At 39.3% G+C, this 13,629-nt stretch overlaps 1 protein-coding gene across 4 annotated transcripts in view; it reads left to right on the forward strand.

The window, feature by feature from the left end:
• The window catches only part of KHDRBS3 (KH RNA binding domain containing, signal transduction associated 3), a 94,012-nt gene that overhangs the window by 69,338 nt on the left and 11,045 nt on the right, over positions 1-13,629 (forward strand). The window lies entirely within an intron of this gene.

The following is a 13,629-nucleotide window of genomic DNA, read 5'->3' on the forward strand; positions in this document are numbered from 1 at the left end:
TGCACATCTGGAAAGGGACCTTCCGTGCACCTTTTACTGAGTTGTAATTTATTCTTGCTCTTATTCTCTTAGACCAAGCATTCCTAGTTAGTCAGTAGTAGATTTTGTAATGTCATCGAGAATTTCTTCAAACTTCTACGGCAATAAACTTCAGATAGTTGAAACAAGAATGTTGAGAAAATGGTAAAAAAAAAAATAAAGTGCTCTAGTTCTGCATTACTGCTTTGGTTTTTTTTGGAGTGATTAGAGCTTCAAAACTTGTGCTGTGGGAAGACAAAAACAGTAGGAAAGGGAGATATGGGTGGATATTGTGATGTTGATAAATAGATGCTGATTAGACTGTTTCACCTTCTGCTAAATATTTAAGACTTTTTTACAGTGTAGCTATATCTGAAATAGTACAGAACTGTTCACAGCAAAGTTGAAAACAAAGCTGTTTATACCTGATATCTGCTTTGCTATTGTGTTGACACACCTAACTTAAATTTTGTTGTATAATTATGGAATGGTTAGATTTGTAAGGGACCTTAAAGATCATCTAGTTCCAACCCCCCTGCCATGGGCAGGGACACCTCCCACCAGACCAGGCTGCTCAAAGCCCCATCCAGCCCGGTCTCGAACACCTCCAGGGATGGGGCATCCACAACAACTCTGGGCAACCTGTTCCAGTGTTTTACCACCCTCAGAGTAAAGAATTTCTTCCTAATATCTAATCTAAGTCTCCCCTCCTTGAGTTTAAAACCATTAGCCCTTGTCTTATCACTACACTCCCTGATCAAGGGTCCCTCCCCGTCTCTCCTGTAGCCCCCTTTAAGCAATGAAAGGCCGCAGTAAGGTCTCCTTGGAGCCTTCTCTTCTCCAGGCTGAACATCCCCATCTTTCTCAGCCTGTTCTCATAGCAGAGGTGCTCCAGCCCTCTGACCACTTTTGTGTCTCTCTTCTGGACCTGCTCCAACAGGTCCATGTCCTTCCTGTGCTGAGAGCTCCAGAGCTGGACACAGTACTCCAGGTGGGGTCTCACCAGGGCTGAATAGAGGGGGAGAATCACCTCCCTCGACCTGCTGGCCACGCTTCTGTTGCACGCAGCCTGACTTCCTCTTTGTTGTGATGTGTTTTTCCTGAGCTTGGAAGAGGTGATCCTTGAATATTAACCAGCTTTCTTGGCCCACTCTTCCCTCCAGGGCTTTATGAATATTTCCCTGTGCCCAACTATTTAGTCAATGTGAAAAAGCTTAGTGGAAAGTTCAAGTGTCATTATTGTTGAGAACTAACAGATTGAAAACCCCTTTGTGTCTCATACTTGGTTCCTACGGAGTCTTGTAAGCTACTGAAAACTGGCAAAAATAATATGACTTAAGAAACCAGCAGTGTAGGACCTGCAAAATATGAGGTTCTGTGGGATGTTACGTTTAGGCAGCAGCTGCTGATAATGGTTTTCTGTCCAAAAAGAAAATTACTAAAATAGTCCTCAGCTTTTATGTTGGTAATTCTATTGTTTTACTACTTATAGTGTTGGTAAATGGGTTTATTGCACACAAACGTTTGGACTGCATTACAAAGTCATTTGCCTGAGACAAAACTAAACATTACTTGAATTTGTTATTTTTCCATGTGAAGAAGGTTTTCACTAAGATTTTTTTTTCCTTTGAATTGAAATTAGCAGAAAGCAAATCTTCCAAGAAATGAAATTGCTGTTGTAAAGGGCTAATACATAAGAATATATATAAATATTCTTAGATCTAATATGTGCACATGCTTATCCCAGTCTGGAAGGAGATACTTCATAAAATGATTGCTTTGCTTTGTATTCTACGTGTAGTTTCACAATACGTATACTGTTAGATTTTGTTGAATCCGTTATCTTCTGAATGATTACTTCATTTTTTCCCTGTAATTTTATTAAGTGCTGCACGGTAAAAGAAAACAAGAAATTATTCACTTGTACGTTTCTCATGGGGTATCGACACTCATTTTCTGGCTTGGCAAAAAGATTTTTAGGATTGTATTGGCAGGCAAAAAGTAATAACTATAAACAGCCATCTGAGCTACCTAGAACAGCATTCCTATCTTTAATCTGAATATCAAATAGTAGCCCATATTGCAAAATGTCATTTTGTAACCACTAAGAGACACTTATCATATTTAGGTGCATTACAATGTCCTTACTGTGAAGGAAATTAGGGAAAATTGTATTGTTTTCATAGTTTGGTCTTATATCATTCTTGCTATTTTGCCCTCATAAAGAATGTGAAGAAAATACATTTGCGCACAGAGGGCATTCACGTGTTTAAAATGCATCATTTAGTGACTACCGTGTGTAAATAACTTTTCGTCTTTCCTCCTGTGAGTTGGAAATAGTAATCTTAAAATGCAATAGTATTTCTAGTATGTCTTCTGATATTAATTTCTCTGGAAGGTTGTGATGATGTTGGGTATTAAAGAAGAAATTTGAGAAATAGCTAGTAAACTGAAAAGGTGGATTTGCTCATTAAATTATTTGCAGTAGTTTTTCAGTATATGACCCCTCTGCCTGTGCCTCTCTTACCTGGTTAATGTTCACGAGTGTACGTTGTGTGTACAGTGTACATGTGTGATACAGTGGAGGCAGTTGAAATACTCGTTTTGGTTTTGAAGTTTTTGCCTATTTTAGCGATTCATCTGTTGAAGATGGAAATTCTCCGAATTTGACCATTCAGTAAAACACAACGTGACTATCCTTTAGTGTTTCTAATTTTGATGTTTCTAGTGTATTTCCCAGAAATGGCCAAATTTGAGATGGAATAGGATGGGTGATATGTTCAGATATGAAAAATAGCGCACTGTATATTTGTGTGCATTAAGGTAGATGAGACTTTGGATACCTCTGTAAACAATTCTTCCTTTCTATAGCCTAACTCCTTGCTGCTACCAAATCATGTGTGTTTAAAAGTTTAATGGTGTTTTATTTGACATTGTGTGCGACTGTATCCTTTCTGTGCTTAGCAATCTGAAGCTTTAGTTAAAACCCGTCACAGCACTAATGGGGAGAGAAACATCAGAGTTTTCTCCGAGTTCTCATCTACCTTAACGCCCTGTAATCCTATAAAAAATTATTTTCCTTTAAAATATTTTCTTATCCACAGGTGGTTGGTTGTGCAACAAAGCCCCAAATAGTGCTTCAGGATGTCTTTTAACAGAATTATTTTTTGTATGGTCAAAAAGACTTATCCCTTGGAGTTGTACTGAGCTTTACTAATATCTTAATTGATTTTTAGAAGAGATGTGTCTAAATTATGTGTATAGTTTTTGCAGAGGATTGGTAGGTGTTATTTTTACCAATATGAACTGGGATGGTTAATCAACCGGGCTGTTCAGTATTTTTATTAAAAAAATATACAATTAATTTAACAAAATATTTCTTAATTTCTGAAAACTAAAGGCTAGCAAACACTTAAAGCAGCCAAGACAGTTTTACCTTAGTAGAGCATAATGAATGCTGTCAAAATGATCATCATTTATGGCTGATAACTCAGTGCCTAGCTAAGGAGAGCAGCAAGACTAGGCTGAACGTTCCTCTGCCAGGCAGGGAGACTTCACATTATGCAGTCAGTAATTCCTTCATAAAATATCTTCTATATGCATATGTAGTAACTTAACATGTGCAGTTGTATGCTAAAAACCTCTTTGGGATCTTACGATAGAACGTGAGTTACAGGTGTGAAATGTCACACTCATGTGACTGCTGGTGCTGGTATTTTCTTAGGTCAGATGAACACAGATGTGTCAGCTCCCCTCACCAGCACATATGCATCCTTACTTACATGACCTAGCTGACTCTTAAAGGGCTTCCCCACATCTGTCTAGAACTGTAATCCTTTATTTGGATTTATTGCAGAAAGTAGTGGGTGTTTTAATGGCCTGATGTTAATGCTAGACCGATTTTACTATGAAAATTTAGAGAAGAATATTATGGAGGAAACGGGAGCATTTAGTTCAGTCTTCATTTAAATTTGTAGATCAGGTTAAAACATTTTCAGCATGAAGAAAAAAATCTATTCATTTTAAATCTCTGAAATATGTTTCAAATTGAGCAAAAGAGCTTTTGCCCCTTAGCGGCTCCATGTATGATCCGCACAAGTGTTGGCGAAGACAATAATAGGGCAAAGGGAAATGGATGCTAATAAATCAATTGCCACTGTCAGTTCACTGTTTAATGTTCTCCAGAATACATAAGATTTATCACGGAGGAATTGTAGAATAATGGTAGTGTATGGAAACAAAGTCCACCAGGGAGATGTACTACATCATTCGGATTTAGCGCTGCCATCTGCTTAATAGCATTGAGATGACTAGAGAGGTACTTATGATCAACCATTCATAGCAGTGACAGATGCTGCAGAAAGTTAACATGCCAGAGAACGATGTTTGTTGCTAAAATTCAGATTATGTGACAAGGTTGCCGAGAAAGCGGGCCGGGTTTGTTACCTCTCCAACAACATTAAAGGTTTACTGTGTGCTTTTAAGTTTGCTATCAAGAGAGAATGGGTAACACAGCTACTGTAGTATAAAAAAAAAAAAACTGCGGAGAACCCCATCTGTCTGCTTCATGGCACTCAGAAGTTTCAAACAACTTTAGGCTTGTCTGCTGGTATTTAAAACTGAATACTGCTTGTCTTGGAGAAAAAAAAAAAAAACAACCGACCTGCTTTTGTCTAGCTTCATTGTCTTTTTATCTACAACAGAGATCAGCAGCCTGGATCAGCAAACAGGAATAGTTTGTATAACTATATGCCTGTGTCTGTTTAGGGGCAATGCCATGGTTTACCCCAGCCAGCAACTAGAACCATGTAGCCGCTCGCTCACTCACCCCAGTTAGGATGGGGGAGAGAATCGGAAAAGTAAAAGTGAGGAAAAACTCATGGGTTGAGATAAAGACAGTTTAAAAGGTAAAGCTTTAACAGGTAAAGGTAAAGCAAAAGCCCTGCACATAAGCGAAGCGAAATAAGGAATTCATTCACTGCTTCCCATGGGCAGGCAGGTGTTCAGCCATCTCCAAGAAAGCAGGGCTCCATCATGTGTAGCGGTTACTTGGGAAGACAAACACCATCAATCTGAACATCCCCCGCCTTTCCTTCTCCTTCCCGCAGCTTACGTATGCTGAGCATGTCATCATGTGGTCTGGGATATCCCTTTGGTAGGTTAGAGTCAGTTTTCCCAACTGTGTCCCTTCCCAACTTCTTGTTCACCCCCGGCCTACTCACTGGTGGGGTGGTGTGAGGAGCAGAAAAGGCCTTGAGTGCTCAGCAACAACAAAAACCCACCAGTCTGCTCTCAACACTATTCTCATCCCAGATCCAAAACAGAGCACCATACCAGTAAGAAAGTCAGCTTCACCCCAGGCTAAACCAGGACAGGCAAGAAAGTCATTTGTGTAGTAATGTCGCTTTGTGTTCTTACAACTTATCTAAAACAGTTTTAAAATTACAAATCTTCAGTCAGGGTATTTTCGCCTTCACTCCATTGCAGAATTTAATCTAAGCACTGATACAAAAGAGGAGAGATTAGGATTTAGGGTAATTGCTGGTTTTGGCTACTGTTTTCTGCAATGTTTTTTGTTTTCCCCACTTCACAGAGTGGTAGGGGTTGGAAGGGACCTCTGGAGATCTAGTCCAACCCCCTGCCAGAGCAGGGGGGCGCTTGCCTATTAATGCTCTAGATCTGTCTGCAACAACCATTCTGCAATTGGCTTAAACGTAGTATTTCTCAGTTGCTCTGCTTGCATACCTGCCAGTAACGGCTACTATTCCAAATCACACCAAAATGTGGTACATTCCAATACCTGTAAGTCGCCTTCAAACCTTAGAGCCATGCAGGCTGGCTAGTCTGAATTGAGGGAACTGGCAAATTCTCTTTAGTATACCTATGTTTCAGTACCGCTACTTCATTCTGTTTATTAGAGAAGGTGTTGGGAAGGGAGAAGTACATACTGCAACTTTATTCTATTTATCTAAAAGCATGTGGTAATTCCTAAGCATGTTAAAAACGCAGCGTTACAAACACCGTGCTGTGAAGCCTTGTTCTTTACCACTGTTTTCAACGGTGACTGATTCAAGACACAAAATTGCTTTAAAATAGGGAGGACTGTGCACAAAGACCTCGTGGTTTGAAGGGTTTGAGGAACCTTGTCATTCAGAGCTTGCGGTGGTTACTGAAGAACTAAGTAACCAGATTGGGTTGAAAAGAGGACTGAAAAAGCCCCACCTTCAGATCTGGCAGTGGCCATTGTTCAACTGATGCCTAAATAATGCAAATAAATTGGTTTTCTAAAATCCTTCAAATCTCTCAATCCCTGATTTTATGCGGCTCCAGAGGCACCTTAGTTTTGAGAGAACCTGATTCCTATTATGTAGTTTGTGGCAAGACCCTCCCCATTTTTCCATTAGAACTCAAATTTTTAGGTACATTCTGAAACCATGCTTAGTAGTCCCACAAAAGATGACGACAGTATTGTTTAAAAGAGGAGGATTTTCATAAAGAGCTGAGTATATGGATTTGAAATTAGCTTATAGAGGTGTTGCTACTGGTATTCGAAAGTTAATTGCTAACATTTTGTTTGTGATGCTCAGTGTTTTAAATTTACATTGTTAAGTTTGTCAGCAATCACGCATTTCCAGGGTGTATAAATATGCATTATATGCAAAGCAGTGTCTGTTACTGTAGCTTTCCAAGATGTAATGCTCTGGATTTTAAGGCTAGGAGCTGTTTGTATTTCATGCTCTGGCTAATAAATCAAATCAATCCACAGCAGTTTGATTTCTGGGCACAGTGCAAATGGCTAGTATTTTGCAATTGTTGCTTCTGAACACCTGCTATGTACGAGCTTATTGGAGGTTATAATTCTGCGCAACTAAAGCCGCAAAAGCATTAGCATAAAGAGGCTAATGTGTCTTTTAACTGAAAATCCCTGCTATGTGGTTTTCCGCTTAAATTTTACGCTCATATTATTGGAAGAGATTTTCTGCAGTTTTTCAGATCTAGTTCTTCAGGTTTAGATAGATTGTTTTCCTTTTTTGTTACCTGTTAAAATGTGACATGATAAAATAATCGGACATGCCTCAATAGCACCGATAGTTTCACCTGTGAGTCTCGCATACACGTTTCAATTTTCTTTTAAAACCGGTTTGCAGAAATCTGGTCTGAAACCTCAGTAAGCAGGAATAAGACTAAGGCAATCCAAGCGTAATGATGGAAGAAAGCTTATCTTTAAAGAAAAAATTAATCTTAACACAAGTACATCACACGCTGCACTCATAAAATTGGGAAAGGTTTTTAAAATCCTTGTCATGTTAACATTAGTAAATTACTGTTTAAGAAATGTTAGGATTACTTTTAATTTGTACTAATTATGCTTAGTAAAGTGCTTTTTAGATACCAAAAATAATTTGTTTTCTTCATGACTTAGGTATTAAACTTGACTATGACTATGCCTCAATGTTTTCTAAACAAATGAAAATGCATTTTAAAATAAATTTAGAGACCTGTTGGAGAAAACTTAGGGGTGTTATAGTAGTACAAAAAGTAGTAGCATGAAATTTTAACTACTTGAGGAATCCAAAAAAGCGATTACTTAATAAAATTAGATTATTTTGTGTGATTGGTTTAATTTTACTTGGGTGATCCTACAGCATCTTAAACTGGGTGCTTGAATTACCACAATATAATTATAAGAGGACGAGTATTTTGTAGGATTTTTTTCCTTGACTGGTTGCATAGGTGAAAACAAGACAAATGAATAGGTCAAATAAGATCTTTTGAGAAGTCCTTAGAAAGAAAACTCATTAACGGTGAATATTTTTGAAATATAAAATGCTATACTGTAGTTATTAATGGTAACTCGTGGAATTAGTCATAGTTTTAAAATATTGTAATTACGTGAAGGCTTCAATTTAATTACAGTATGGTTTGTTTTTTTTAAAAAGGTACTTTAAGCTTGGATGGTGGAGGTAAGAAAAAGGAAGGAGTGTATTCTGTTGCTGGGCCTCAGCAGTATGCTGCAGCAGTGCTCCTAGATGTGTTGTCTTTGGGGACAGAGCCTGGATAATCAGACTTCCGAATCTTACAAATTAAAGTTATTATTCAGTTAGAAATAACTTTTCAAATGTCTCACATAATGAACTTCCTACTGGTTTCATTAGGAGATGCCACGACAAGGAAGAGAGACGACATAGTCTCTCTATGACTAGAGAAAGGGCAGCATCATAAATTCACGCTCGCAGCAGACAGTGAAGAATATCCATAGGGAAGATTTATTTTCCCCAGCGTGGAGTGGAGAAGGAACTTCACTGGAAACTCACGCTTTCTTGGAAGCCAGTGTCTACGAGTTGAATGAGAGAGGCATGAGAAATCAGGCTTCATCAGTTCAGAACATATTTTTGTCACAGAACACCTTTTTGTAGCTGAAGATTTGACACTGTTTTGCTGGTTGCTAGTCAACATACGATGTCTGCTTACTAGCAGTACTTGAAAGTTGCAGTTTTTTCTCTTAGATTGTCCTGTAGTACTTGGTTGCTTTCAAGGGAAGAAAAGTCTCGCCTCTTTGTGTTTATGAGGAAATATCTATTTAATTGGACAACTCCAGAAAACAGAGATGGTTGCAGGAAAACTTTAAATTGGTCTTATTTCTCCTGCTTGTATTTTATTTAAGAAGAAATACTGGGAGCTGTAAATTGCACTTTTAAGCACAATTTTGTCATCATTCAGTTGACAGGTGATGAAAAATACAGTTTAGTAACCATCATAATTTGAGGTTTGTGCTGTGTCAGATGCGATGTGCTTGGAACATACATGTTGATAAAAGCAGGAGAGCTCACATAAGGCCAGCAGACAAGTGTTAGCAGTGAAGTGGATTGAATTCTCTCTAACTCAAGAGGCAGAGATCTGCCTTATTGTACTGGGAGAGGCAAGGCTGGAACCTCGCCTGAGTGAGGGGCACTGGGGAGACACTGGAAAGATCTCAAACCTGGGAATACATTGCTTTTAAATCTGTCAGATGCTTATGATTTTGGAGCCCCGAAAACAGTAAGCATAATCTTTCTTTAATCGAATGCATTACTTGATGGCACTTTTATGATTTTTTTTTTTCTCAAATGCTATTCAATTTCAATTGATGAGTAAGAGTATCAAATTTATAAGAAACTGGCGAAAGTTGTACTGATACTTCCTGAGTGGTGTTTCTAATGGCAAAATGGTGACATACCGTCTGTGTGGTTTTTGTGGACGATGATGTATTAGAGGCGGTGTTCACTTGGACTCCAATCTGTGACAAGTAACATCATCTTGGATCCCTAACAACATCTTATGCAGGACTCGAGGGATAAGCAAGAACTAAACGCAATAATACCCACACGCAATGGATAGTCTAAAGGTTTTGACCCATACCTTTCAGGTCTTCACTATTCTCTGCTGCTTCTGCTGTCCCGAGTAGCCTTGTCTGGAGGGAAAGGGAAGAAAACGCATCATTTTCCATGTTAATGATTATGTTAGTTCTCATCTCCCTTCTCCATTTAGCAGTTGGAACACACTTGGTACACGCTTGGATAGTTTAAGACTCCCAGTTTAGTTTCCTCTGACACCAGTCTCGTTCACTTCCCCCAGACTCATTTGCCAACCAGACAAATGCATGGTGGGGATGGCTGGGATTTGGTTCTAATGCACAGGCTGAACCAAAATGTGATATTAAGGCAGCCTGAGTTTTTATTTTTTTTTGCTGGTGCTTTCTTGTTTGAAGTAGCAAATTTTTGACATTTTACTTAACATTTTTTCGTGTTTAGGAATGGATTGTTGCTGTATCCTATTCACAGCTTCAAGGTAAAGCTATAGCTGCCTCTGCTGTTCCTGAGAAGAAGCCTTATTTGTACTGCCTGCTTCAGTCACCTCTGCTACTTGCCATTTACCTTTCCTGTTTTGAGAGATAGGACATGGAAGGGGGAATACTAAATGAGTTCACAGACAGCAGTAATTGGACATTTCAGATCATAAAACTGTTGGCTTTAGGGAAATCTGTATAGTTCTCTGCCTGGCAGGTAGCACCAGAACACAGATGCCTCCGAGGGCATTTCACTATGCTTCAAAAGTGAAATCTATTACATCTTCTGCTGTAAAAAGTAATTTCTAAATAGTGATAGCTAAGGGAATCCTTGAGAGGGCACTCTGATCATCTTTTAGGATTATAGGTAATAGATTTCCTCTTTGTATTATCCATATGAGAGCACAATGGGATATAATTTAAGGAAGATTGCATCATTTTTCTGTATTTTATAAAGCTTTCACTTATAGGTCTCAAATGTTTTCTGAGATCATTATCTGTTTACAGACATAAACTGAGAAACAGGGATGAGAATATGTACCAAAAGCTTCTGCTAAGAAGTGCCACTTCTGCCACTAAATAAAAATCTGTCTGCAAGGTACAAGAAAAGATGTGGATCTCCTCTTGATATCCTGGTTTTGTATTGTCCTGCTGTTAATTGGGTTACAGAATATGGTGTTCTAGTGATCCACAAAAGCATTAAGAACAGGTACTCAACTCAGTGTTCAAGACAATTGTGGAGTTATGAGAAGCTTCACTACAGTGACTGTTATCTTGACAGCAACATTTGCATTACATTGTTCTTCCTGTTTACTGTAGATGGGTGCTTTTTGATATCAGAAGCAGCTGCGTCTGAAGAACTGGTAGGAATCTGGAAGGAGGATCTGGTAGGATTCTCAAGGGAGGTGATTCTGCCCCTCTGCTGTGCTCTGGTGAGACCCCACATGGAGCACTGCATCCATCTCTGGGGCCCCCTACATAAGAAGAACATGGATCTGTTGGAGTGGGTCCAGAGGAGGCCACAAAGATGATCAGAGGGCTGGAGAACATCTATGAGAACAGGCTGAGAGAGTTGGGGTGGTTGAGCCTGGAAAAGAGAAGGCTCCAGGGAGACCTTTCAGCACTAAAGGAGGCCTGCAGGAAAGATGAGGAGGGACTCTCTATCAGGGTGTGTAGTGATAGGATGAGGGGTGACGGTTTTAGACTGAGAGAGGGGAGATTTAGATTAGATATTAGGAAGAAATTCTTTACTGTGAGGGTGGTGAGACACTGGAAAAGGTTGCCCAGAGTTGTTGTGGCTGCCCCATCCCTGGAGGTGTTCGAGGCCAGGCTGGATGGGGCTTTGAGCAGCCTGGTCTAGTGGGAGGTGTCCCTGCCCATGGCAGGGGGTTGGAACTAGATGATCTTGAAGGTCCCTTCCAACCCAAACCATTCTATGATTCTATGGAAAGAGCTGCGTCCTTGTGGAAGAGTTCTGTTCAGATGTGGTCATATCAGTCAGGGTCTGCCATGTAAGACCTCTTGCTAGGGATATCCTCAACATGAGACGTCCTCTGTTCTTCCTACTTTGCTGCTGTTCTGTGCAACCTCTGTGTAGAAGGACAAAGGTGATGTTGGCACAAAAGGAAACCTTCATGTTTGGAAGGTTTTTTGGTCACTTTCTCAAACTGCCCTGACTTCTGTCTAAAGGGAGCAGTTCCGCAGTTACATGTGGTGATAATGTGCAAAAGAAAAATCAGGGTAATTTTTCCATTTTTCCCTAGTAAGCGTTACAGGAAGCTCAACTGGTTGCAAAGACTATTTTTCATCAATGAAGATGAAGAAAGTTTCAAGTCACTCAGTGCTTAAACCTGGTATCTGGCCATGTCAGTGCTTAAGACTGGGCTGTTCCATTAAACTAGAAGCTTTCAATCAGACACCGTTTACTCTCCCCGTAGCAATGAGGCCCCCTGCCATACTGCTGCTGTTTCAAACACAGAAACGGCATAGTGCTGATTCTAAAAGATGCCTATTTCAAATATAAAGGGCCATGTCAGTCGCATTCATTAATCACAATGTATTTTGACTACATTTATGCATATTTTGGAAATACTCTAGAATACTGGCACTGTGTGGCTGGCACGCCTGTTCTAGGATTGTCACAAAAATAGCCTAATGACCTATTCTGATATCTTCATGAGGGTTAGGTTGAAACTACCATTCTGTCTACCATTCCCAAGAGAATATCCCAACATTGCTACACAGAATAAGCTAGCAGTTAATATAGTATAAAAGGTAAGGGTTCCTTAAGACTTAGACATCATGTCAAAAGCAGTTGCTGCTATTTATCTTTTTTTATAAAGATTTGTTCTTCTATTATGGCTCATCAAGATATTTTCAGAAACAATCAGCTTAGCAGAAAAGCCTGAGAAATTCAGGTCATATTCCATAAGACCTTTGAAGGCTTATGTTGAATACCTCTAAATTAAAGTATTTTAAGACATTTCTCACAGCACAGTGATTCTAGAAAAGCGGCAGAAGCTTCCCAGTCCTCTGTTTTACTAGATAAAAAAGCTTCTGTAAGGCTTTCCTTCATCAATGATGCAGTGCTAAAATCTGAGGGTGCTCTTCTCTGTCTCAGGCTGTTTCTTGATCAGAGAAAGCAGACACTTTGCCCTGGCCTTATTTAAACTGCTTAAACCTCACTTCATGCTTCCTCTAAGCACTGTAGAATTAATGCCCAGCCTTCAGCAATTAGATCTGACATACTTGTTGAGTTTGTTGTTGTTTGCTAATCCTTCTGTGCCATTGTGTGATTCCGAGTTTTTATGTTGACATGGAAAACCAAAGCATTTTTTCCTTTGCCATCTCTGCTTCTTTCTTGTCAGCCCAAAGACATTGTGCTGGAGTGGGAATACGAAAGTTAAATATGAGTAGATATAAGCAAGGGCTCTGTATGTACAAAAGACCTGATTCAGAGCTGATACTCCAGTGTTGATTGCACTTGTACTGTTTACCTGATGGTTAGGAAAATGCTTGAAAACTCACCTGACTATCATGCAATGCAGTTATCCAGCTGCAAAGTAGACACTGTGGAATTTTCAGGTACTGCCCCCATCTGCCGCTAGGAAGAAACTGCTTGCAGGCAACTGGAGAAGTAAGGGAAAATTAAGAAAACTGAAGAAAATCACCTCGTACGAACTCAAAGCAGACTCCAGGTTTAGTGTTCTGGGTTAAACAGGAAGGGATCCATGGTATGGTTTTTCCCTTGTTCTGAAAGGAGGGAGGCACATGAGGTAAAGAACAAACCTATTTTGTGGTTTTGTTCTCCTTTTTATGATAGGAAATTAATAGGAAGAAAAGGGTTTCCCTTCCAGAATAAATCCATTAAAGGGAAATTGAGTTTGAATAGTCTCCAGTCAGAATGCCAAGATGCCAGAGAATATACATTAAAAAAAAGGTCAGTTTTTCTTTTAAAAGCATCCTTGACATCACACCTTCTGTCCAAAGGGAGAATTATTTAATAGAGCTACTTAATTCCTAACAATAGAATTGACCTCCACTATCTCAGTTAATGTCTTCAAGCATACAATTTACAAAGAAGTTTGATATTGCATGTTCCTTTGACTAACTTCCCATTTAGCAAGTGATTGCTTTAGAAAAAAAGAAAACAGTTCTGTAAGCTTATAACTTCATATATGGTACTAGATTTTTCTTTAATTCCTACCGAAAAAACTCAGTTATCTTGATTCTGGTTGTGAACTCCATAGGCCATGCAGATTGTTACAGGGGAAACAAAGAAAAAT

Source organism: Chroicocephalus ridibundus, chromosome 2 (genome assembly GCF_963924245.1).
Source record: "Chroicocephalus ridibundus chromosome 2, bChrRid1.1, whole genome shotgun sequence".
Lineage (NCBI taxonomy): Eukaryota > Metazoa > Chordata > Aves > Charadriiformes > Laridae > Chroicocephalus > Chroicocephalus ridibundus.